The 12,208-nt window shown below is 51.2% G+C and overlaps 1 protein-coding gene across 1 annotated transcript in view; it reads left to right on the top strand.

The window, feature by feature from the left end:
- Positions 1–6,131: 6,131 nt before the first annotated feature.
- Positions 6,132–12,208, top strand: part of LOC144806390 (uncharacterized) — a 68,363-nt gene continuing 62,286 nt past the window's right edge. Inside the window, exon 1 of the mRNA XM_078672754.1 lies at positions 6,132–6,212. The gene's annotated coding sequence lies outside the window, so the exon portion shown is untranslated. The remainder of the gene's footprint in view (positions 6,213–12,208) is intronic.

The raw sequence follows: 12,208 nt of genomic DNA, 5'->3' as shown, positions 1-12,208 counted from the left end.
TGCTGCTTGCCTTGCTGAGGAAGGAGAGGAGAAGACTTTGCTAAAAGACTTTGCTGACTTGTGCTTTAAACTTTTCTCCAAGGGCTTGATTGAGCTTGCCCCCTGAACTGAACCCCAGGACCAGTGGGTTCTCCTGTGCTTTGGCTCGTCCCCTGCCTGAGGCCGAGTATTTCCTCCCGCCGGAGGTGAAGTCTGCCCCCTCTCGCCCCCTCCTAGGGCCGTGGTACTCGGGAGCCAGCCTGCCCTCTTGCCCTTGAGAGCCTCGCTCCACTCGGAGTAGCTCTCTGTCCCAGGGCTAAGGCCGGCCGCTCCTCTACCCCTGCCTGCTTCACGGAGCCCTTGAGTGAGACTTCAGCCCCTCCCGCCGGAATCCCGGGGACACGAGCAGCCTGTAGCCTGGACGGCCCCCGTGCATCTGATTGCACCCGGCTGCCCTGCCTTGCTCTGCCCCCCTCCAGGAGAGGCCGCACCGCACTGTGAAGGGAGCCCCCCTCTGTACCGTCAGTACCGAGGGCTCCTGTGCTGTGCCTTGCCTCCCGGAGATCCTCCGCTTTGAGAAGGGACCCCTCTGCACTGATAATTCCTGAAAGAAAGAAACATTCCTGAAGACAACATCGGGCTAGGGGCCCGCAACGTTTTATTTCCCCATCAGCCTTCCCTGTGCCTTGGCCCAAGAGGCTCCTCTCATCCCTCCCTGCTCCTCACTGCAGCTGAGATCCCCCACCTCTGGAAAAGGCCCGGGGTTCCTCTCATCGCCTGATTGCTGCTCTGCTCCGCAGCTCAGCCCCCACCTCCGGAAAAGGCCCAGGGTTTGCAGGCCCCTCTCTGGTCTCCATTCCAAGCATACCGCGAGATGCATGAGCATTGGTAGGGCCCGGGGTTTTCTTCTGTGTGGAGCACAGAGGAGTGCTGCGAAGGCCAAAGAGGCGCTTGGGAGCGCCATACCTTCCAGGAACGGGGCAAGAGGCCCCAATTATTGCATAACTGGAACTGAGAGAACTGTTTACAAGTGAGTTGAACAAGACAGAAGATACATTTGAACTGTAACCTAAGAAGCTTGCCTATTTACAACCTGTGGCCCCACAAAAACGTTATTGGTCTTGTAATAAGTCTGAACTGCATATATATATATATTTTTATATAAAGAATCGTATTTTGATATACTCACAGCCTGGTGTCCATTTGTGGGGGGATTGGTATATTTTACTGTGTGTGTGATTACAAATGCTTAACTGAATAACGCCTGAAGAATAGCCTTGGTTGCTCACGCCACGTACCTAGAGGGTGAGCAAGGGTAATTCTAAGGGGTCATCCTTCGCCCTGACTTAGAGGAGAGGGTCCCTGCTTGTCACAAGTGCATACTTGCGCCAACCAGAGACCCCCAATTCTAACATTCGCCATGAAGGCCATTTCCAAAATCTTAGTCAAAGGCCCAGCCAAGTCCAGTAACTTACCTGTCAGCTGCTTCAGGCGCAGTCAGTACCCTTCTTCGGATTCTTTGCAAATTTTTTCAAGAATGTTAGCATGCCTTAGTTTACTTCTATGGTCTCAGTACCTGAAGGGGGTTACACACTTCCTTATTAAAACTCTTTCTCAGATTCTCATGAAGGTACTCTGACACTTCAGGAACAGTGGCTCAATAGATGAATGGGGATTGACTATATACAGAGGGTTGAAAGTAAAGGGATTGGAGGTACTCAGAACGGGAACAGGGGGCTTAGCTGAGGCAGATTTCTTTGCCTTTTTCTTCTTAGGTGGTTCACCATAATCTGATTGGGTAGAATCCATATCCGTAATGTTCGTGTCAGTATGATTCGTATCTTTGCGATGGACTGTGCAACTACGGAAGACGAGGGGACTGAATAACCATTGTTACCCATATGACCCTGAAGTAGATTCATCATAACGCCTCCGTGAAGCCACTCTGAAGACTTGGCTTTAGCTTTACTGGGCACCTCTGAAGAACATGCTTGGGGATCTGGTGCTGGTGGATTTTGAAAGACATGTTGTTTCACAAAACGGTCTAATTACAGAGTGGTAGGTTTAAGGGCAGCATCCAGAGCCTGATTCACTGTGATGGGGACAGCAGTCTCAATAGCCCTGTTGACCGACTGCTGTACAGAAGCATCCACAGTGTCAACTCAATTATCTTCCAAAAGGGGTCCCTGTTGTTCCTCATAATATCACTCTTACTCCTCCTCCACAAAGGGAACCCAATCTTCCATTATTAATTATATTTATTAATAAATGAAGGGTAAATGCCAAGTCTATCCAACCAACGAGCCATCCAACATGCACACGGATCAACAATTATTCCAGCACTTAGCTCCTCAGCACCAGCTGTAGTCACAAATTATAGCAGCCCCAGAAGTCCAGAACGTTACGACCCAAGGATTTAATGGAGAGGGCACTCGCTCCACAGGACAGCCTCATCAATGCAACCAAGCCGGCACCAGGATCACACTGCATTCAGTTATGCAGTGGTAAGCCGAGCGCCGAAAACCGCTATGGCTACTTTTAGAAGGATCGTGCATAGCCCAAAAACATCCAAAACCAGCCCATTTGGGCTATGCACGTTCGTCTACTCAGGGATCTGTTTTAATATCGGGTCTGATATCCGGAAAGGCACCGATGCATGTTACACGGGAGACCACTATAATAAAAGACACTCTGAATAGTGATAGAAAAAGCAAAACAAAAAAGGCAATTTTAGACCTCTCCTTAAAGCGGGAGGGCATGAGACACCAGTGCGACAGAGGCCGCAACGTGAAGCGGGTGCACAAAGGAAAACCTCCCGAAGGGGAGACAAGAAAAGGGCAGGCAGCTCGTTCACCCGCAAGCTAGGGCGCGGGGAAAGCGCTTGCCAGGGACAATTATGCAAAGTACAATAAAAAGTATACCACATACACATCAATCATTATCAGAAAAGAAGTGCCACTTATCTCAGCTGCGAGTAGCAAAGAAAGACGCTTTTATGATGTTGATGATGACTCTCATATGGTCTCCTAGACCATCATTGGTGGCTGTATGCAAAATATAATGAGAAATATCGTTTTGTGTGTAATGTTAAAATGTTTTTCATTGGCTGCTATGTTTTTTCCAGTAAAAAAAGAAGCAATAATCTGAGCCTCCAGTCCTGAAGTAGAATTGTATAACTAGCGCCCCTGACGAGGTGCTGAAGCGCATTGGTTATATAAACTGTGGGATTCTAAGCAACTTATATGCTTCCTGTTCCTCTGTTCACTGATATAACAGTACATCAGAACTTTTTCAACAGGCTTAATAAAAGCAATAAACACACAGAGAAAATGCTCCTAAAAGGTACACAGCGCAGTATTTATTCACACATTCAGGGCTGGTTAATGGCAGGTGGCTGGATTTCTAACTGTCTGCATTTAAACACGCTCCTCATGCTGCATTGTGCAGGACCCTCCTGAACTGCAGCTACTCACTCCCAGCCACCAACAGACACAACTTTTATAGCTGCGCCTGCTCCCCAGTCTCTTCAGAGGAGCCCAGAGACTACTTTACCTTTTTGCCACCCCAGCCTGCTCCCGATCACCCCCTGCCCTTCCCCACTCCTGATGATCCTACACAGGTTTACCTCTGCAACATCCTGCCTGCTCCACTGATCTCCCGCTGCTCCTTCCCACCCTAGGGGACTCATACACAGCTTCACCTCTGCACCACCCAGCCTGTTTCCTCCACACCCCCTGCTCCTCTCCAACCTGAGGACCCATACACAGCTTAGCTTCCCAGATCACTCCCTCTGAGGACTCCATACACGATTTACCTCTGCACCACCCTGCGTGCTTACCAGATCACTCCCTGCTCCTCCCCACTTCTGCGGACCTGATACACAGCTTTACTTCTGCACCAGCCCCTCTTACTCCTTGTTCACCCCTGCCCCTCCTCATCCCGAAGACCCCATACACAGTTTTACCTTTGCTCCTTCCCTCCCCTGAGGACCCCATACACAGCTTAACCTCTGCACCACCCGCCTAATCCCCAGATCAGCCCCTACCACTCCCCACCCCAAGGACCGCATACACAGCTTTACTTCTGCGCCACCTCCGCCTGCTCCCACGATAACCCTCTGTCATTCCCGACCCAGGGGACTCCATACACAGCTTTACCTCTCCACAGCCACGCCTGTTACCTGAACACCCTATGGTCCTCTTTACCCTGAGGACCTCATACACAGCTTTACTTCTACATCAACCCTGCCTACTCCCTGTTCCCCCTGCCCCTCCTCATCCCAAAGACCCCATACACGGATTTACCTCTGCACCCCCCCTCCCTCCCATTTCCCATATCAGCCTACCGCCTTACCTCTTGGAAACACCGGAGACCAGATGTGGAGTACCCCTGGGATCCTCCCTCAGCCCCACCCTCTTCAACATCTACATGCCCCCTCGCAACCATCGCCAGAAAACACGGACTCTACATTGTCTCCTACGCTGATGACACCCAGCTCATCCTCTCCCTCACCAAAGAACCCAACATCATCAAGCCTAACTTCCAAGAAGGGATGAAAGCCATCGCCACCTGGATGAAGATGAGCTGCTTGAAACTCAACTCCGAGAAAACAGAAGTCCTCATCCTTGGCTCCACCCCATCCGCATGGGACGACAGCTGGTGGCCCCTCACCCTTGGAAACCCTCTCACTCTGATGGACTATGCACGAAACCTTGGCATAATACGAGACTCATAGCTCACAATTAAAAGCCAGATTAACGCTGTATCCTTGACCTGCTTCAACACCTTCCGCATACTCCTAAAATTTTTCATATGGATCCAATCCGAATCCAGAAAAACTGTCATGCATGCCCTCATCAGTCACAGACTGGACTATGGCAATGTTCTCTATGCTAGAATCAACAAGAAACTACTATGTAAACTCCAGACCACCCAAAACGCCACAGTCCGACGGATCCTAGACAAACCTCCGTCGCAACCACATCACCCAACACCTCTGAGATCGCCACTGGCTCCCCATCCAATAAAGAATAACTTTCAAGCTCTTCATTGACCCATACAAGGCCCTCCACAACATCGGACTATCATACCTAACCAAACGCCTCACCTTCCACGCACCCAAGAGACACCTCTGACCAGCTGACCTCTCTCTGGCCACCGTCCCATGCATCTACAAGGCCAGAACAGGAGGAAAGTCCTTCTCATACCTCGCAGCCAAGACCTGGAACACCTTCCCCCATCACCTCCGGCGAATCCCTATACTGCTTCTGTTCATGAAGGACCTCAAGACCTGGGTCTTCGGATGACCCCAACACTCAACGGAGCCATCCCCCCTCCCCCAGAGCCCTGAGGTCACACACAGCTTTACCTCTGCACCGCCCCCTCCTGCTCCCAGATCACCTTCTGCCCCCCTGAGGTCACACACAGCTTTACCTCTGTACCTCCCTCCTGTTCACCTCCTGCCCCTCCTCATCCTGAGGGCCCATAGAATCCTTCACCTCTGCCCCCCCCCCGTGTCCAGTGACCCCCCTCAGCCTGGGTCTGGTTCAGCTCTCTCTGGTGCTCGTGAAATCCCATAAACACACACAGTGATGACGCTGCACTCACCCCTGGACAGTGATCCTGGTCCTCACTGTCTGTAGCAGCGCCGTAAGGTCAGGCGGAAGCTGACCAGGAAGCAGGGTACACCCCTACCACTGCGCTTGCGCACAGCCAGAACACCGCCCGTACACCCGCTTTAGCACCGCCTCGGACAGCAACTGCGCATGCTCACATAGTGAGACCCTCATGGCCTGGTACAAGACGTGGATATTCGACTGCGCATGCGTAAATACTGAAACACTGATACAAGACAATGACATTTGATTGCGCATGCTCTATTGTTAGGCTCTGTAAACCGTGAATGCTGTGATAGCGAGACACAGGTACAAGATAGTGACGTTGACCTTCCCACGCTCAGATACAAAGATGCCCTGGTTTCCTACATATGCTCAGGGATACGGGTCTTTTTCCCCGAGCTGCGCATGCTCGGTCATTGTTCACCGACGAACTCAGATCTGCGCATGCTCAGTCATATTTCACCGTGAACTCCAAGCTGCGCATGCTCAGTCATTGTTCTTCGTGAACTCCTAGCTGCGCATGCGCAGGGGAATGGCTGGCTCCCCGGCGGCAGAGCGCTTCGAAGACTGTTCAAAGGCGGGCAGGCGCTGCAGAGCTGCCGAGGACACACTCAGGTGGGATGACGTCAGCATTAGTGGGGGTCATCACGTGTCTGCTTAGAAGTTTGTGTGGGGGTAGACTCTGCCCCCCTCCTTCAGAGGTTGGGCGCCTCTGTGTGTTCAGTGCTGAATCTGCAGCAGCTCCACCGTCACAGAAGCCTCGGGGGGCTGTGGGGCGTCAGCTGCTGCATTACATAAGAATGGAAATCAAATCTGCTCTGGTTTGCATCCATAATGCAGAACATGGTGGTGCTGGTCATTCTAAAAGGATCCATGGCTATGACTTTGGCATTGGGAGCAAGGTTCGAGTCTCAGCGCTGCCGGCTCAAAATCCTGTGATTCTGGGCAAATCAGTTCATCTCCATGCGCCCAGCAAAACATGAATGTGTCCTTGTAATGTAACTGGTCGGGTTTGAGCCAAATAAACATCTGCAAAGAAAGCATGGGCGGGGCGAAAAGTCCCAGTGTCTTTGGAGCACTGGCTGAATAGCATCAAAGAGAGAAGAGGATGTAGCCTAACGGTTAGGGCGGTGGACTTCAAATCTGGGAAATCGGGTTCGAGTCTTGGCAACGACACTCAACATCCTGTGGTTCTGGGCAAATCACTTAATCGCCCCGTGCCTAACAAAAATGAATGTGTCCTCGTGTAACGCAACTGGTGCTCGTGTAACGTGCTCCAATACCTGATTTCAGGTGAAGTTCGTGCAACATAAAACTTTGAGAAAGAAAGAAATAAGGCCCTGCCTAAAACCTCCTTCACTCTGGGGTCTCCTGAAAAAACCAACCGAATCTCCACAGTGAGCGCCCTGGCACATTTGCTTGGGAGACCCTGAGAAATTTCAATAAAAGTTCTCACGTCTTTTGATAGGTGAAATCTAAGTTGGGTAGTTGGCTGCAGGGTCAGTGGTGACACATCCTCCGACACCTCAACAGCTTGGCAGCTCGGCAGCTGAAGTCTGAATGAGGCCGTAATTACTTTATTATTTTGTAATCGTCAAGTCGGCTGCAATAATTTTGGCTGGGGTAAGTTTACAGCTGAGCTACAAGTACAGCGGCGGTCCGCGTTGCTGCGACGTGCCCGCAGCAGCGTTGCAAGCGGTGCCATCATTCAATTTGCAGTGCCACCCGCAAACCAGCCAGCCCGTAGACACAGCTTCCTCAAAACTCCCCACTCGGCAACAGGATGTGGCGTCCCCCGTGGCACCGGTGTTCTAAGGAGCGCTGTACACCCATCGAGCTCTGTACCCCCTACGGTTAGGGGGTGCAGATTTTGATAGGTTCGGCCTATCTGCCGCTGTTTCCCCATCGAGCTTTGTACCCCCTACACACACCATGATAGTGAATGCCCGCCCACCCACCCAACAAACACGAGGAGCCCCTTTTTCGCTCGCAGGAACCCCCCCCATCCTACGGCAGCGGGGGAGGCACCTGAGGCCCCGCACAGTAGCCCTTCACCGTCCTCAGAAGTGTGGGGAGGCGAGTAGTGTGCCGCCCGGGTGGGGGCCCCCATCCTCGGCACTGTCTAAGAGCCGAGGGGGTACCCCACATAGATCCTTTAAGGGTGGGGGAGGACCGGGCTGAGTGCCTCCCCATCCTCCGCCCTGGCAGGGGTGTACTGTAGACCCCAATCCTCGTACATGTGTGGGGGCACCCCCAGAGTAGCCTTTCACCGTCCGTCAGAGGTGGTGTGAGGGACCGGGCAGGGGTGCACAGCAGGGAGGGTGCACGGTAGCGCCCCCACCCTTCCTCGGGCGTGTGTGCGGGCGCCCCCACAGTAGCCTGCGGGAGTGCTGAGGTTCCCTCCCATGGGCTCCCCGTCCTGCAGCACTCTCTCCTGCAGCTGCCCTCTCTCGCCTGTGCAGAACAGCAGCGCAGCAGCAGCACCCAATGCCAGGACATGTTTTGAATAGAGCATGCGCAAATGCGAAACTTTAGGGGGTACACGGAATGATGGTGGGCGTGGTGCCACGTCATGTGCCGTAATGTACGCATGCGCACCATTCTTGCGCATGCGCAAAACGGGGGGAGACAGAGCTCGATAGGCTACAGCTCTCTATAGCACACCAGCATGTAGCAGACAACCTGACTGGCCCAGCTATCTAGTCATTCGACACTCCCTTGGATCATGGTGTCAGGCTGTCTAGTCGTTGGACACTACCTCGGATCATGATGTCAGGCTGTTTAGTCATTGGACACTACCTCGGATCATGGTGTCAGGCTGTCTAGTCATTGGACACTACCTCAGATCATGGTGTCAGGCTGTCTAGTCATTGGACACTACCTCGGATCATGATGTCAGGCTGTTTAGTCATTGGACACTACCTTGGATCATGGTGTCAGGCTGTCTAGTCATTGGACACTCCCTCGGATCATGGTGTCAGGCTGTCTAGTCATTGGACACTACCTCGGATCATGGTGTCAGGCTGTCTAGTCATTGGACACTACCTCAGATCATGGTGTCAGGCTGTCTAGTCATTGGACACTACCTCGTATCACGATGTTTGGCTGTTTAGTCATTGGACACTACCTTGGATCATGGTGTCAGGCTGTCTAGTCATTGAACACTCCCTTGGATCATGGTGCCAGGCTGTCTAGTCATTGGACACTACCTTGGATCATGATGTCAGGCTGTTTAGTCATTGGACACTACCTTGGATCATGATGTCAGGCTGTTTAGTCATTGGACACTACCTCGGATCATGATGTCAGGCTGTCTAGTCATTGAACACTATCTCGGATCATGGTGTCAGGCTGTCTAGTCATTGGACACTACCTCGGATCATGGTGTCAGGCTGTCTATTCATTGGACACTACCTCGGATCACGGTTTCAGGCTGTCAGTCATTGGACACTACCTCGGATCATGGTGTCAGGCTGTCTAGTTATTGGACACTACCTCGGATCATGGTGTCAGGCTGTCTATTCATTGGACACTACCTCGGATCACGGTTTCAGGCTGTCAGTCATTGGACACTACCTCGGATCATGGTGTCAGGCTGTCTAGTTATTGGACACTACCTTGGATCATGGTGTCAGGCTGTCTAGTCATTGGACACTCCCTTGGATCATGGTGTCAGGCTGTTTAGTCATTGGACACTACCTCGGATCATGGTGTCAGGCTGTCTATTCATTGGACACTACCTCGGATCATGATGTCAGGCTGTCTATTCATTGGACACTACCTCGGATCATGGTGTCAGGCTGTCTATTCATTGAACACTACCTCGGATCATGATGTCAGGCTGTTTAGTCATTGGACACTACCTCGGATCACGGTTTCAGGCTGTCTAGTCATTGGACACTCCCTTGGATCATGGTGTCAGGCTGTCTAGTCATTGGACACTCCCTTGGATCATGGTGTCAGGCTGTTTAGTCATTGGAAACTACCTCGGATCACGGTTTCAGGCTGTCTAGTCATTGGACACTCCCTTGGATCATGGTGTCAGGCTGTCTAGTCATTGGACACTACCTCGGATCATGGTGTCAGGCTGTCTATTCATTGGACACTACCTTGGATCATGATGTCAGGCTGTCTATTCATTGGACACTACCTCGGATCATGGTGTCAGGCTGTCTAGTCATTGGACACTACCTCGGATCATGGTATCAGGCTGTTTAGTCATTGGACACTACCTCGGATCACGGTTTCATGCTGTCAGTCATTGGACACTACCTCGGATCATGATGTCACGCTGTCAGTCAGAGTCATGCCGCAGGGGAATCATCACAATAATGAATTGTGATCCATTTGTATCACTAGTGCAGTTGAGTAGTGACTTGTGAGCCTGCCAGCACTGCTTTACCGCACACTGCAAGCCATGATCCTATGGGAGCACAGCGCACGACACTGGCGGTGCTCTGCCACACTTGGCGCTGTCAGTGACAGCTGAGACACAAGTAACAACAGATTTCAGTGCAGTAATGCGGATTACCACCCTGAAATGGATTAGTGTAACACCTGATGTATGGTACTTGGCTGGACTGTATGTGGAAAAACAAAAAAATATATAAAACAGGCCTCAAAGGGACAGCACCAGGATCTCCAGTGAGCTGATGTGAAATATCACCCTAGTGAGAATGGTGTCCGAACTTACACATTCACTCAATCTTCCCCCTATGCATTCCTGGTAGGAGCTAAACACCTCTTCTAGACCTATGACTGTAACCTATATGTCACTGATGCCTTAACCATTCATGTTTTGTGAGCAATGAAATGACAGGATGCCTGTGGGTTCCACTGATGGGATTGAGTCACCCAAAACAAAAAGACTAAAGGAGAAAATAACGTGGAGGAGGCTGCATACTCACAGCAGAGACCTGCTGTAACGATATGCATAAAACTGGGCTGAGGATTACCCCATGGTGCCCCATAAGGAAACTGAAATCTCACGCTGTCGTGCTTGTGTTGGCCCCAAAATGTGCAGGGGCACCACCGACGTGTATCAGAAGTGTTGTGGGGGGCCTTCGGAGGTGGCAGCAGATTCTCAGATGTTTTGAGAAATTTATGTCTCTAAGTCTCCTGGGCCGTGTGTACCATGATTGTAAGCACTCCTTGAGATTGTGCATTTGTGCTCAGGCTCTAGAGTGTGGAGATCTCTTGTAGTTGGTCCCATGACCAACTGGGTCAGGTGGCTCAGTGGACTAAAGCAGCCACTGCAGGGGCCTGTGTTCGACCTCATCTTCACAAGTTCAAATCCCGGCGGGTCCACTCAGCCTTTCATCCATCTGAGGTCGATAAAATGAGAACCATAGAGTTGGGTAAAAATAAACATCTGTTATTCAGCGCCAAGACACCTACGGGTAGTTGTGCACTTTACAAATACACCTGTTATGTTATGACTGCAGTGACATTTTAATTTATTTTTTATTTTTAAGATTTTCATTTTAAAAGTTGTCACCGGTATACCCAGCTTTACGCCCACAACCCTAAGGCCGGCAGCTTGTTAATGTGTAGCGATCTACACAGCTTCTTAGCCCACATCCCAGAGGCAGAGCAGCGTCACAATTAAGAATCGTTGCTCCCATCTATCGTGTCAGGAGCGTACTCTGATCACCAGTAATAGGAAACATTACACAAATTTTATAACAAACAAAGAGATGTCAACTCTGCCTGCCACTATCAGTACTCCCACTTCGTTCTTCAGCCTATGACCATGGAGCCTATCCATCGTGGCCCAGCTAAATCTCTTCCCTCCTAGTAGTTCCCCCCGCTATCGTCTAATTACCATCTAAGTCACCCACTTCGTTCTTCAGCCTATGACCATGGAGCCTATCCATCGTGGCCCAGCTAAATCTCTTCCCTCCTAGTAGTTCCCCCCGCTATCGTCTAATTACCATCTAAGTCACCTGTGCTGTCCGTCAATCCAAACACCTCCCGTCGCCCTGCAAGTTATGTGTACCCAGTGTCGAAAGAGGACGCTGGCTACTGAGAGACAGGGGAAACAGTTCCATCTTCAATCTCTGTTGTTGTCTCTATTGTGGTATCCTCCCCCTTACTGTTCAAATATGTTGTGTATAGCCCCCAGAAGTTCTTCGGGCCAACTCCTGGGGGGAAGCAGTTCGCTGAAGGTTTCTGACTGCGTGCAGCAATAAAGAATATCTTGTGACCACTGGGACATCGTGGGTAGGGGGCCCCTCATCCAGCACATAGCTTCCCTGCGTTTTGCCATCAATAAGCCAATGTCCACCAGTCTGCGAATTGCCTTCGACAGTGATTTGGAATATCCCAATAGTGCCACGGCTGGGCCGATGGGAACCTCCGAAACCACTATTGCGCTCAATTCACAAAATACCTTTCCCCAGAATCGAGCCACTCCCATGCAGTTCCACGCCAAGTGCAGGAAATCTGCTGCCGGAGAGTGACATCGATCACACTTCGCCTCCTCTCTCAGCTCGTATCTGTGCAGCCTTTCCGATGTATAATACACTCTGTTGTTACAGCAATAGGACAACATGGCGTTGTCTTTCGTCACGTCCAGATCGGGCTGTCAGGCCAGTCTCGCCTTTGTATGC

This window comes from Lissotriton helveticus (assembly GCF_964261635.1).
Source record: "Lissotriton helveticus chromosome 1_1 unlocalized genomic scaffold, aLisHel1.1 SUPER_1_unloc_69, whole genome shotgun sequence".
NCBI classification, from domain to species: domain Eukaryota; kingdom Metazoa; phylum Chordata; class Amphibia; order Caudata; family Salamandridae; genus Lissotriton; species Lissotriton helveticus.
The sequence above is the reverse complement of the archived record's forward strand: the minus strand, read 5'-3'. Positions and strand labels throughout refer to the sequence as shown.